Raw genomic sequence first — 14,051 nt, 5'->3', positions numbered from 1 at the left:
TTCGATCGCTCACATCGCCAATTAGCGGCGAGATGTTTTGGTAGCGCGCTCCAATGGTTTCCTCTCGTGACGTCATTACCTTGCGAACAACAAGTTCGATGGTGTTTGTAAATAGCATGGTGGAAGCTTGAAATCATTGCGCTCTCAAAGGAACATCGCCAACACCGTCAAAATTAAAGTTCTTTCATTCCTCTTATTTCCGTCGATGATAAATCCTTTTCTGACGTCATAGTCAGCGTTCGGCCAATCGTGGAAGGCCGACCACAGCGACGCTTTCGATCGCGCACGTCGCCAATACTTCCTAGAAATCAAGAGGATATTTTTTCGTGTATTTAGCGTTCCATCTACAGTTCGCAACAGTTCACACGTAAGTGGCGTGCTTGGATGCATGGTTTGCCCGGTCGGCGCATGTTTTATGGTTCTGAGACATCTGAAACCCAAAGCTGTCCTCTCTTGGCGTTCAATGAGTCCGCGAAGAGTACAAAACTTAAAACACCGACCATGCAAGGGGCATTCGTATAGTGCTGGTGTCCTGGCCACACATCAAAAGCGGCTGCGGCACTGTGCCCGGCGTTATGACACGAGGTCAAGAGAAAAAAAAGTTCAATTTCCGTGTGCTCTGCGAATTTCAAAGGTGGCTTTGGAATTCACAAAATTCCAAAAGAACCTTTGGAAGAATTACGACAGCACATCACGTATAGCGCTTCACTACGCTACGACGTTACACATTATTCAGACATCTTAGACGTCGAGGGTGGCTCTTTTCGAAGCTCCCACGAACCGCTTCTCTGAAACTTCGAAATTCTCGGCCCTTGGCAGGAGAATTCAAGTAGCAACAGGAAGACGCGAAGCCAGCGGTAGGATTCGCAGAACCCGAATACATTGTTTTTTTTGTTTGTTTGTTTGTTTATTTTATTTTTGACACAACTGTCAGGGAGGTTGGGACAAAAGGCGAAAACGAATCACCTGACTAGGTCCCCAACCCCCGTTACAGCACTGTATGAGGATTCTCGAAGCCTCCAAGGGACTCGGTGATTTCAAGGTGCGAGTTTGTCCTCACCTGGACCCCACTGATACTGACCTTTTTAGACCGTTAATGCTCCCTTCTCTCTCCCTCTTATTTTCTCCTGATTGTCAAAGGGTGTGGTGGTGTTTGGCGACGGCGAGGGCTGCACTCCGTACGAGGGCTGCACTCCGTACCAGCGGAAGACAACCATAGGCGACTCTCAAGGACCCCGTACCGGTACCAAAGGAAGCGTTGATGGTGATCACCTGCTCCGTAGGCACCACCGGCCCGCTGAAGGACTTCATGCTCACCCACTACAATTTCGTTGCCACACAGATCATGTGGCATGCGTACGTCCCATTCCTAATTACAGAACGAAAGGCAAAGGTGGAGCTTCCGTATACCTGATGTTTCTCCGTGGGTGTAAAGCTACGTCGCCAGAAAATAAAGCGCGGTCAGAAAAGAAATAAAAAAGCAAAAACTAATATTTTCATTGTGGTTAGGCTCGAAAGAGAAAGAGCCAGACCGCCATTAAGAGTTAAACATATTCTAGTCCAGTCTTTTTGTCTATGTATCGATTAAAGTATAACATAACTGGTTTAAACACCATTCTTGAGTGCGTTTCTACAGAATGAAAATAAAAGTAGACGAATATCGACTTTTAACATTTCGATATATGAAGTTTTTAAATATAACAAAAGAAAAAAAAAAACGTACGTAAGATTCGATTAAAAAAAAGTTTAACTTTTTTGTAATGTTTTGCAATCCTTCGTTTTCGGTCAACTTTCTCCAGCAACGCATCTCCTTCCTAAACGTCCCAGTGCATATTTAACCAACAGCACTGGACGTCCGCAGGTGGACGTCCACATGCGTGACCAATGCCAAGGTGGCTAGGCCAGTGATCCTAGACTGGATGCCCACTGTGGATTTGTCCGGCATTGTCACTGTGCTCGGTAACTGCCTCAGAGAGGCTTCACTACGATGCTGCTTTCCTCGACGAATCCCGAAGAAATTTTTGCGGCAGTCTAAAAGTGCAGGGTGAGGGCTCTATAGTTCCTACCAGCAAACTGTTTCATGGTATCCGCCATCGATATCAAAGAACAAAGCAGAGAGGCCAAACTCTATCAATGGAAAGTCGAGCTTTCTGGCCACGCAGATCACGCACATGCCTTTGATGCCCACGAGGCTGGTAATGCTGAGCAACATTCACTTTGCCGAGAATTACGATCTCACCAGCTGGACCAGTGCCGGACTGCGTGGAGGAGTCGTGCCGGCTTTTATCATTAAAGCCTTTTGGCGGAAATTCAACCTGGAGACCATCTACGCACCACCACATATTTACAATTCGTTAAAAGGATCACGCGACTGTTTGTATATATACACCAGTTCATGTTTACAAACAAATCGGAGCGCCCCTAGCGGACGCCACCGACGCCGCGCACTCCGCAATGGAGGTGTGGGCAAGAAACTCGCCATCGCCCATAAAGAAACCATTAGAATGGGATGTTGTCGGCGTAGGTATGAGTCCCCGCGCTCTTTTTCGCGTTGGAATTGTTGATTCTACATCTTCCTGGCAATGTCTGTCTACTTGAGCGGCCTCAGCGAAATGAACGAGGCACGTTCCAGCGCAAAACTTAGCGTGAATAATGTAAAATGCTGCAGGTTCGTTCCGCGTGGACGCCGCAGAATGGACGCTAAAGCCTGATTCACATGGTGAGGTTCTGCTCGCTATTTTCAGTCATGACGTCGCTCGGGCTGCAAAAGCCTGAACCGTAGCTGAGATGTCGACGTCGATACTAAATATCGCAAGCAGAATCGGACCGAGTGAATCAGGCATAACAAGTCGGTGATGGCCACTGGTAACAATTATCAACATCTCCTTATATCTACTGTTTACACCGAGCCTACTTACCCGAAGCAACCTTCAAACTTAAACGACTTTTGAGGTCTGCAGTTCTTATCGCAATTACCGGGTCAACGTTTGGTCTACGGGGCGCTGTCGTTTGAACGAGCAGACGACAAGCAGAAACGTTTGAGAGAGCAGACGACAGCTCGAACGACGAGGCGGCTTTTTGAACGTGATGACGCACTGAACGTAGTCCGCAGGTGGTCCTGCAACTTGACGGTTTTCCCGCGTTCATGTTGGAACAAAACAAATAAATCTGACGACCACAAGTATCCGTGAATTCAATCCAAAGTGCTTTCCGCCCAAGCAATTGTGGTCCGACGGCGTCTGTTTTTTTACTTTTCAACGGCACCTGTTCACGTTCTCGGACGAACCAAGCAGGCAGAAAACGCGGGAAAACTGACCTTCAAACCTTTCTCGACTTTTTTTGTCAAAGCCCCGGTCGCGGTGTTTCGACGAGAATGCAGGTTTTTGTCTGGTTCCTTTGAGAACAACGCACGAATGCACGTCTCAAATAGAGACATCCACCCACAGCCCGAGACCGGAAGTGCGCCCGTCGCGCCACCACCGCGCTGTGACGTAACAGAGTTGAGTTCATGTATATATACAAGTCTGTTAAGTTTTACGGACTTATTTAAAAAAAAAAGTCGTGAAATTTATACTTATGCGTAGAGCCCTGCGGGGATAAAAGTTTGATTATCCGTATCCGAATCGCATCCGACCCACAATCAAGGCATTCATTGTATATCATAACATCAAGCGTGAACGAAAAAAAAAATAGAAATAGAAATACAGAGAAATCTTTGGGTCACCTTTCAGAGGGGATGTCATTTTATCATTATCAGTCTCACCGTATTTATATTAAAAGCGATCAGCCTTCCCGAGACACTGCGCGTCGAAGGAAAAATGATCTGAGTTAGGTGATCGCCCTAGGAGTCTGCGACACTCTGCCCAGCAAAAACCCACAAAAAAATTTAGTTTTTTTTTTTTGCTTTGTAACACCTATTTTATGCAGACGCGTACTTTTGAAACATAAAAAGTTAAAAAAGGGCATACTATACTTCGTTTCAGCTTCGGTCGGAGCGCGGCCGATGTTATGGGCCGAAGGGCCAATCAAACAGCGTAAGAGGCACAACGTCATGGGGTGCTCTTTGCAGTTGATATGACCAGCCGGTATTCGCCGTCTCTCTGCGCGCTCCTCCGCCGGCTAGTCCTATCAAGCGCAGAGAGCACACCATGACGCTGCACTTTTTGCGCTGTTTGATTGGGCCTTCGGCTCATAACATCGGCCGCGCTCGGACCGAAGCTGAAACGCAGTATAAGTTATGACATTTTAGTATCGTCAGGCAATTAAAAAGTAAAAGAGGTTCATATTCGTCCGGCTACGACAACCTGGCGTCGTAGATGGAAAAATATGAACTGCCAGACTTTTTGGCTAGGACTCTAAGCATACAAAAAAGAAACAGACAGGCATTTTACGGGCTGCCTATGTGAGTGTTTACTGTTTACACTGAGCCTACTTACCCGAAGCAACCTTTAAACCTTCAAACTTAAACGTCTTTCGAGGTCTGCACTTCTTATCTCAATTACCAAGTTAACGTTCGGTCTACGGATCGCTGTCGTTTGAACGAGCAGACGACAAGCAGAAACGGTTGAGAGAGCAGACGACAGCTCGAACGATGAGGTGGCTGTTTGAACGTGATGACGCACTGAACGTAGCCCGCAGGTGTTCCGTGCAACTTGACGGTTTTCCCGCGTTCATGTTGGAACAAAACAAATAAATCTGACGACCATAAGTGTCCGTCAATTCAATGCAAAGTGATTCCCGCTCGAGCAATCATGGTCCGACGTGAACCACGTTTTCATGCGCAAAACGCATGAAAACTGACCTCCAAACCTTTCTCGACTCTTTTGTTAAAGCCCCAGTCGCGGCGTTTCGACGAGAAGGCAGGTTTTAGAGAGCAGGTCTTAGGCGCCCGTTTCCGGCTTGAGCGGTGTCGCCGTAGGCGTAACCGTGAGCTCACGTGACCCACCCCCCCTGGTCACGTGACCCTCCAGGTCACGTGACTCCCCTGGTCACGCGACACCCCCAGGTCACGTTACCCCCCCCCCCCCCCCCCTAGGTCCGGGGGTCACGTGACCGCCCCCCCCCCCCCGAGATCACGTGACCCCCGTGAGGGGAGGAGGAGAAAGGAAGGGAGCAGGGAGGATGAGCAGGGGGAACGAATCCGAATTTTCATTACTCCGAAAAACGATTTTAAAAGACTCTTCTCTCTTGTCCCTCGGTCGGCTTCGAACCGGAGCCGTTTCGTTCAGGAGTAGTAGTCAGGATCACGAGGGAGGAGGAGGGAGGAGGAATAAACCGTCCCCTCAGTACCCTTCTCTCCTCCTCCTCAAGAGCTGCGCTCTAATCTGGCGTTACAGGGAGTTGTAAACGGCTTTCATTTTTTTTTGTCCGGTTTCTTCCAAAACAACGTAGGAATGCACGTCTCACATGGGGACATCCGCCCACAGCCCCAGACCGGAAGTGCGCCCGACGCGCCACCGCCGCGCCCTGTCGTAACAGAGATGAGTTCGTGTATAGATAGCATTTTTGACGAGATGAAACGCACTAACTGAAGCGATCTTCAGTGAGAATCAGGTATTTCTTGGGATCCCTAGCGTTTCTTGGAAACGTGTTTTGTGAAAATGCGTTTCGTGGACAACTTTTCACGGACACGCGGCTCGTCGACGCTGTACGTTTGTGGGCACATGCGTGGGACAAAACGTTTCTTCACTAAGCCGCCAAAATTTAGCGTGCGATTTACTAAAGCGTGCTTAACCAAACCTTGCCACCCTCCCCCTGTAATCCAGGCGAAGCGCAAAAAGTTTATTACGGAAATAGCAGGCTTGTGTGCGACGAAACGTCTCAGGCTTTTCGATAACACGAACACGGGAAGTCTTTCGATCAAACGTCGCATGTCGACAAAACGATCTGTAGATGAAACGTCAGTCGAACTGAATGCCACCGGGCAAAAATGTGGATCCGGATCCGCGGATACCCGCATCCGCAGCCCCTGACATCCACATCCGATCCGCAATCCGCCAAAATCCATCTATTTTTTATCCACATCCGCCCGTTTACTGCGGATATCTGCGGATATTCGCGGATAATCCGCGGATATGCAGGGCTCTACATGATGCGGTTTGTGGAGCTGAGTTATACGGCCAGGGGGACAGTATGTGTGTGGCTAATTTTCGTGATAAGACGGCAAATTAATTAAAATTCGTTAATTAACTTTTAATTAGTGAAAATCGACATATGGTTTGAATTAGAAACTTAGAGAGCGTCATCGAAAACCACTATATCAGTCAATTTTAGAACGACTTGAAGCTCGTGGGGAGTTTGGGGGCGCACCAAAGGTACCACTCGTGGAGCAGGCGCAAAGCTAGCAGTGGCGGAACACGATGATGCTCTAATCTTACGCGTTCTGCAACTACTACGCTTCTCTCGCGTTCAAAGTCTTTTTGAAATTTACTGATTTAGGGGTTTTCGATGACGCTCAGTAAGTTTCTATTTGGAACCATATTTCTATTTTCGTTAATTAAAAAGTTAATTAACGTATTGTAATTAATTAGCCGACTCATCGTTACGATCTGTCCCCTATACTATGTCTCCCGGGCCGTATAACTCACCTGCACAAATCGCATAAGTGGAACTTTCATGTTTTTTTTTTTTTTTTAATTGAGTTAAAAAAAGAACAGCATATATATATATATAACATTTTATCCCATGTAGCGGCAGCACACTGAGTGGGAGAGAGAATGTGCTAGAAATGCAGGCGAGCGGGTACATTAGTTCCAAAATAACTCGAGACTTTGGAAAGCAAACATAACTACCCTGTCTTCAAATAACGCGAGTGGAGCAACAACAGCAAAACACGTAAAATATTGAGGGAAGATGCGTGCGGTCACGTATCATTGAATTATTAGCGACCGCGAAAGAGCAGCTTTTGGGTCACTTCGTACAGTATCGGGGAACGGCAGGTCTTTTACACAGAATTTTCATTCTAGACGAGTGAACATTTTTGTATGTGTATGTGTGTGTGTGTGTGCGGGGGGGGGGGGGCATACGTATGCGTACATTGTGTAAAAAATCTGGAGAAAAGGGGGGGGGGTCGGACTCAATTTGGGGGAGAAGGTATATATCTTTCCTCGCTACAGGATACTTCATGACCGAGCTAACCGGTTTCATGACGATGCTCACCACCAACCCCGACTCCATAGGATCTCCATTTTCCACGCAAAGAAACAAAGGTAACTCCAATTACCTAAGAAGTGAAAGGAACAGTTGGCACACCACTGTTCTTTTCTTCAACTTCACACCGTGCAACTCATTCCACGGAACGAAGTGCACAATTTCTGAAAATGGTGCATTCTGTCTAGATTGTCGATCCTCGAAGCAAAGAACCCCTGGGACTGAACGATGACGGCGCAATCTGTGCCAGGGGACCTCAGGTCATGAAAGGATATCTTAACAACAAGAAGGCCACGTCAAAGACAATAGACTCCGAGGGATGGCTACATACGGGTAAAGGGTTTACCGACAGCTGTGTCTTGTTACTGAGCTGTGTGTGGCTGACTCTTAAAATTACCCACAATCCTCGATCGTTGTACTGCATGTTGGGGAAAACAGCTTAGAAAACACGGAATACGAAGAAGAAGAAACACGACAGGACAATGCTGTCCTGTCGTGTTCGTTCTTTTTCGCAGTCCGTGTTTTCTGAGCTGTTTTCCTAATCATGCATAACGTCAACCAACTGACCCTGTTCGCCACCTTATTATCCTTGATCGATATTTTTTTTTACTAGGGCATAAAACATAAAGAAACCAAAGCAAGTAGCTGTAACACAATTCTATACTGTATTAGAAAACGTTTGCTCTTGGCATTTAGGACATATTCAAGATTTCTGATAAACGTAAAACTGTCAATAATTCCCACGGCGACTATCCTATTTTTAGTCCATCAGTAAATGCAAAATTAAATTACGGACAAATGTGATCATGTTCGTCTTGGAGAAGTCTTGCGTTCATTCCATGAACACAAGGGAGTTTAACTTCCTCCAGAGGAACTCAAACTCCCTCGCTGTTTCTTTCCCTTTTAAAAAGAAAACCATTTTCTGTCGTACCTGTCACACAGAAGCGTTTCATGCTGAAGGTTGCTCAGGCCGCCCAAAAGCTGCTTTTATGTCGTGTTCGCTCGTTCAGTGGAGCTAAGCCCTAAAAGTAAACAAATAAAATACTTTTTCTTGAAGAAGAAAAAAGATTCATTACGATTTACGTTAAACGCAGCTCCAGAGAGGACGTCAGAGCATGTCCTACAAACATGTATAACAACTTAACAACGGTTCTTTTTTTAACTTCGAAGTAGGTTATTACAAAAACGGTCACCTAAGTTGTTTTGTTTTTTTTTTGTTTTTTTTTATTGATATATTTTTATTCTTGCAAAAATAGCACTGCACTGCGGCGAAGCGAGAGACACGCAGGCAACTATTGCCGATACGCGCGCCTCTCGCGGCGGCGTGGCGCGTACTCATCGGGAAGCGACCTCGACAGTCGCAACTCGACTGGAGCTTCAAAGATGGCAAAATTACTTTTTAAAAATAATTAATTTACATAACTAATTACTTTCCTGAAAACTGCGAAAATGTAATTAAAGTATATTACAACTTACCGCAGACTAAAGGTAATGACATTACATTACAATTACTTTCGAAAAGTAATAATATTACTTTGAAATTACTTTGACATTACTTTTGAATACCTTGGGGCAGTAATTCGTGCTAATTTAAAGCGAGGGGCTGCGCATGCACAGTGCCAACAACTGCGCCACCATAGTGATGTGACGTCAAAGAGCTGAGTTGGTCTATAGGTATGTACCAAAACTCAGATCTTCCTGTTTACACCGCAACAACCTTATCTGCCTCAAAGTGAACCCTACTGAATAGTGGCTTTGCTGACGCATACGACAGAAGTGTTAAACATGATGAATAGCTTCTTTAGATGTGACTCAGAAAGACAGACGACTCGCTGGTTTCTCTGTTCATTCAACGGAGGAGGTTCTTGCTAAAAGGGTGATGTGTTTCTGTCTTCCTGATTTAGAAGTTGCAATGGCAGCACGTCCTTGCAAGGAGTCGTCACGTGAAACGTTTCCCTTCCGCCTCGGACGCAATCTAATTCTATTCTCCCAGCAGCACTTTACTCGGCGACAACCTTTCTTGGTAATGCAGTGAAGGGAGGGAGAGCCCGCGCATTGCTTTATTTAGTGTTCAAAATGGGAAATTGAACGCGTGCCTGTACCGTCCATTGCATTGCCAAGAAAAGTTGTCGCCGAGTATAGTTGACCTACTCTCGGCCATTCCTTTTAAGGAGAATTTTCCCAAAATACCCGAAGAGCCCAAGTTTTTGCACATTGTCACACAAAGGGCCTGGATAATTGCTGAGCAGAAGCGTCGCCAGTTGAGGAAGGACGCAACTTTCCTAAATTGTATACTTTCTCAGCAAATGGGGGGGGGGGGGCGATATCTGCTTGTAGGCTTATTCCCGAATAAACTTCCCAAGGAAAAGCAACAAGGCATACCACGCTGACTCAACAACAAGCAACAAAAGCAACAAGGCAACTCTCCCTACGCTGACTCAACAACGGCCGCGCGTGGCGCTGTTCGCTGGGCGATCGGTTGCGGCTCCTAGCAGAGGCAGGGTGCCCATACTCCACTCAGTAAAACCAAGACGAATGACTGATATGGTTTCAGTGCGGCGCAATGTGATAACCAAAATACTACATTAAAATTCCCGCTAAAACTGTCTTTAAAAGGGCTATGAGCTCCTTAGCAGGGACTACCAGCGGGTCAATTGCTGCCGAAGCCAGATTGGGCAACGTTTCATCACCATGGAGAAAACTGTTCCTCCGCATGCTGCCTGAGCAGACGACTGCAAGCACTGCAGCTGCTCCTCAGATTCGCCACGGCCGCTAGACTTCTCGAGTTTCTTGCAACCGGGTACGAAAGGGACATTGACCTTGTCGTCGCCGCTGATGACGCCGCTCCCGAGCCCGTAGTTCCAGTTTCGCCATAAATACCCGAAACCAGCGGACGGCCGCTTCTCCGCCGGACATCCATGTCAGGTGGGAAGCGCACTCAACGGAGCTAGCTGACCCGCCCAAAACAGTTCGCGACAGCCTGGAACAATGCGAAATATCTATTGCGAAACTTTTGAGAACCAGCAGTGTTTTATATGAATTGGTTAAATTAAGCAATTGGTTGTTCGAATCGGTGATCAAAAGCAAAATTTGCACGTGTGTACTAATGGCCTGCAGTTTTCAATACATTTATTTTCGGCGCAACGTTGGCGTACATTCCCAAGATTTTGGTGAAATGTAACAGAATGTAATTAAAATTTAAAGCATCAATACCACTGCATATGAATTAAAAATTAAGCAAACATATTCCCGCATATTGAGTCTTGAAAGGGAGAAACGAATTGGACGACCTTCAAGAGCCTGTCGAGGGATGCATGAACTGTCGTTCTAACGTGTTTTATTTATTGTGTTCTATTTATGTCCCAATCACGGGCATAATGCGAACGCTGTATACTACGGACATCATCAACCAATACGAATTTTTCATTCTCTGACACTGACTCCGCCAGGACACCACAGAACGCGTTACAGCCGACGCCAGTTCACATCAATACACCGCATTACTCGTAATATCAGTCTGGGGTCTCAGAAATTTCGGCTAAACTGGGCTCGACAAACGAAAACACGTTGGTCCCAATACGAACAGTACATTTATGGAGGAAATTCGTTGGTCCGTTTCACCTCGGCCTGTCCGATAACCACTCAAAACTCCGACCCGTATTCCACATTTTTCTTATCACCCAAATTTTCGAACCAATTACCGTATTTTCCGAACTCTAGTCCGGACCCGGTGTACGGGCCGCGGGGGCAAATTAGGGGTCAAAAATAGAAGTGTTTGCCTAGATAGTCTTCACGCCGTGTATTGACCGCACTTACTACCTAATCAAAACGTAAAAAGTTATCATACACAGCGCACCATGACAAATGTCTGCTGTAGTGGTTCACAAAGAAACATATCGTACGTAAATCAACATTATTTATAATCTGTCATTCACAAAATTCGCCACGTCTCGTAATAATGAATGATCTTGACGAAAAAAAGTGAAAGCCGTTTACAACTCCCTGTAACACCGAATTAGAGCGCAGCTCTTGAGGAGGAGGAGGGAAGGTTACTGGGGGGTGAAGTGACCTGGGGGGGTCACGTGACCTTGGGGGGTCACGTGACGATGCCGATGATGTCATCAGTGACGTCACTGATGACGTAATCAGTGACGATGACGATGCGGACTCCGATGACGTCATTAGCGATGATGACGATGACGATGCGGATGTCGGTGACGTCACTGATGACGTCATCTGTGATGATGACGATGACGATGCGGATGCCCCCCGAAGTTACGTGACACCCCCAGGTCACGTGACCACCCCCAGGGTCACGTGACCTCCCCGATGACGTCATCGTCACTGATGCCGTCACCGGCATCCGCATCGTCATCATCACTGATGACGTCATCAGTGACGTCACAGATGACGTCACCGGCATCAGCATCGTCATCGTCATCCTCACTGATGACGTCATCAGTGACGTCACTGATGACCTCACCGGCATCCGCATCGTCATCGTCATTAGTGATGATGACGATGACGATGCGGATGCCGGTGACGTCATCAGTGACGACGGCATCGGGGAGGTCACGTGACCTCGACGGGGGTCACGTGACCCTGGGGGTGGTCACGTGACCTGGGGGGTGTCACGTGACTTCGGGCGGGGGGGGTCACGTGACCTCGGGGGGTCACGTGGCTTCAGGGGGGTCACGTGACTTTGGGTGTCGCGTGACTTTGGGGGTCACGTGACCCTGGGGGAGGGGTCACGTGACCTCTGGGGGTCACGTGACCTTGGGGTGACCTTGGGGGCAACGTGACCTTGGGATGACCTTGGTTACGCCGACGCCGACGCCGCTCAAGCCGGGAACGGGCCCCTAAGAGCTGCGCTCTAAAAAACTGCCGTATAGTCCACACCTGGAGACAGTCGGCAATAAGGTATGTCGACGGTAATCATCCTCTAAAGGCAGAGGAATTAAACCGAATCCCCCCATGTGCAGGCGATGTCGGCCACTTCGACGAGGACGGCAACGTCTGTGTGGCGGAACGCATCAAGAACATGATTCGTTGTATCGATATTCACGTGGTTCCCGCCGAGCTGGAAGAAGTCGTCCCAGCGTAGGGGAGGCCATGGTGGTTGGGGGTTCCTCACATAGAATTTGGGGAAACGCCCCAAGGTTTTGCGATGCTGGCCGAGGATTCTTGCTTACCAGACGGCGACAACGATTCCCTAGTCGAGGAAATATTCCTTCACGTTGCCGATAAGCTTATCACAAAACTGAAAAAAAAAAAATAGGGCAGAAGTGTTGCAAGCTAAAGTCATACATGACTACCATAATATAGCGTATTAAAAGAAAAGCAGTTCAGAAGTCTAGTCTACAAGCTACGATATGATGGTACCTCTCATGTAAGCCAAAATAACCGTGGAAGAAAACAAAAAAAGGTGTGTAGCCATGAATAGCACGCTTCTCTCGTTTATCGATGTGACTCGAGTGACGGAGGAAGAAAAATTGTTCGCGACTGATGGAACCTTTCACCCTTTTCTTCCTAGTTTTGGAATCCTGCTGACACTCGTATTTTATTACTTTCAGAGCAAGTCGAGTATGCAAAAACAGCTGCACGGAGGGCTCGAATTCGTGAAGGACCTGCCAAAGTCCCCTGCTGGTCAATGCCTACGCCAGGAACTGCGTTAGAAATACTTAAAAAAAGAGATTCTGCGTCCTTTTCTAATTGACTGGACCAGTCGACATCACTCCGAATGCCCACACATCAGAACTATTTCGTAAAAATGGATGCATTCGTTTTTCTCACATTACGATTTCCAGCTTCGTCAGAAATAAAATGTCTTAGGTTTGACCGTAATATGACTTCAATGAGTAGCAGAAGTAACACTGAAGTTTTTCACGCACTTTTTTTATTGAAACAAAAAGTTCAATAAAGATTTTGAAGTTTGTAGCGGTTTTCGTAAGATTACCGAAATTCGAAAGCCAACAAATACATTTTAACATGCAGATCTTTTTATGCAATTTGTTTTATTTTTTTTAGCACGACTTGGCACACGTTGCACAGTATTAGAGTAGAAAGCTGCACATTGGGGGGGGGGGGGGGCACCAAAACAGTTTCCTCTATGCAACTTCTGTGAGAGGAATACCGAAGCCCAAAAAACAAAAACAAAGAAATAACAAACTACATTTGGGTCGTAGGTCGAAATTATGCTCTATGTCATGCCGACTAGTAAGCGGACATGTCTGTCTCCCAGGACGAACTTCCAACTCATTTCGTTTGTGGGCCATTCAGCAAAAAGGAACTACCCAACTGGTTCATTTTGCGGAAGACATTTTCTTGACCCAAGTAAAATATATTTAATTGCCAAATGCCTTCTGTGGTGCCCAAGCTTGAACGAGTTGTATAGGCTGTTGAACTATAAACCTAAAGCAGGTTCGGGTATGCTCTATATTTTCATGTACCCAATTTGAGGGTGATACTTTATCTTCCACAAGTTTTGACTCAGAAATTATCCACATCACTTTAAGAGCATTGTTAAGAGCAACAGTTAATAAATGTGCTCAGCAACATGCTCAAACTTGATCAGTTTTCGTACGTGACTAGGTAGGGAGGCCTCTTCGGTTACAGCTTACGAAAGCAATGCCAAGCAATATCCTATATCAAGGAGTCGGTATCACAAGAAAAACTGGCAAAGAAGCGAACTTAGAGTACTGAATCGGGCGATTCATCTTCTATGCTTTCCTCCGTCCCTCGCTCTTTTAATGCGTTAGCAATAGTGCCCTGGTACATGCGCTGACCTTGGACTCCACAGGAAACTGGCTAGAAAACACCTTCTGCAAGCGCCGACAGATGGCCGCGGGGTGAGTATTTCGAGAGGCTTGGCGATAGGACGCATAGCAACGGAAACAGCACTG

The 14,051-nt window shown here is 46.7% G+C and overlaps 1 pseudogene; it reads left to right on the top strand.

The window, feature by feature from the left end:
* The first annotated feature begins 1,261 nt into the window (after positions 1-1,261).
* Positions 1,262-12,917, top strand: LOC115317056 (annotated as a pseudogene).
* The last annotated feature ends 1,134 nt before the right edge of the window (positions 12,918-14,051 follow it).

Source organism: Ixodes scapularis, unplaced genomic scaffold (assembly GCF_016920785.2).
Source record: "Ixodes scapularis isolate PalLabHiFi unplaced genomic scaffold, ASM1692078v2 PGA_scaffold1__304_contigs__length_218370807, whole genome shotgun sequence".
Taxonomy (NCBI): domain Eukaryota; kingdom Metazoa; phylum Arthropoda; class Arachnida; order Ixodida; family Ixodidae; genus Ixodes; species Ixodes scapularis.
Note: the sequence above shows the minus strand (reverse complement) of the source record. Positions and strands in the feature narration are given on the sequence as shown.